General features: G+C 33.5%; 1 protein-coding gene across 5 annotated transcripts in view; it reads right to left on the bottom strand.

The window, feature by feature from the left end:
* The window catches only part of disc1 (DISC1 scaffold protein), a 50,358-nt gene that overhangs the window by 40,960 nt on the left and 8,929 nt on the right, over positions 1 to 469 (bottom strand). The window lies entirely within an intron of this gene.

Genomic DNA, 469 nt, shown 5'->3' with positions numbered 1-469 from the left:
AGCAACATTTGCTAAAAATTTAACTTATTGGCAACTTTAGGTCCAAGTCAGAAAGTCAATGTAGAAACTTGTGACAGTACAGAAATCTGATTACTCTCCAGATAATAACATCAATGTAGCCTACATTCACTTAAATAATAATAAAAATATTGCGATATTGTTGGCACACACACCACTCCTTATTCAGTGACCAAATTATACCTTAACTAGAGTGCTAACTTCTGTCAGTACTGAACAATTCTCAGCTTGCAGTTACCAAGAAGATATAATTCCTAGCATTTGAATCTTAAGAATCTCTTGACCCAGTAAACAACAAGATAACCTTTTTGATTTTTGCTTAAGTTGATGACACAATGATAACCATATGAGGGTAAAACATCCAGATGTTTTTCAGCAAGAAAATCCAATCCACTGTCCTATTTCTCGTTTCATTTTATGCAAAACTGCTGACTGAAAAACAGAGAAGTTA

The sequence above is a fragment of the Etheostoma spectabile genome, chromosome 17, assembly GCF_008692095.1.
Source record: "Etheostoma spectabile isolate EspeVRDwgs_2016 chromosome 17, UIUC_Espe_1.0, whole genome shotgun sequence".
Classification (NCBI taxonomy): domain Eukaryota; kingdom Metazoa; phylum Chordata; class Actinopteri; order Perciformes; family Percidae; genus Etheostoma; species Etheostoma spectabile.
The sequence above is the reverse complement of the archived record's forward strand: the minus strand, read 5'-3'. Positions and strand labels throughout refer to the sequence as shown.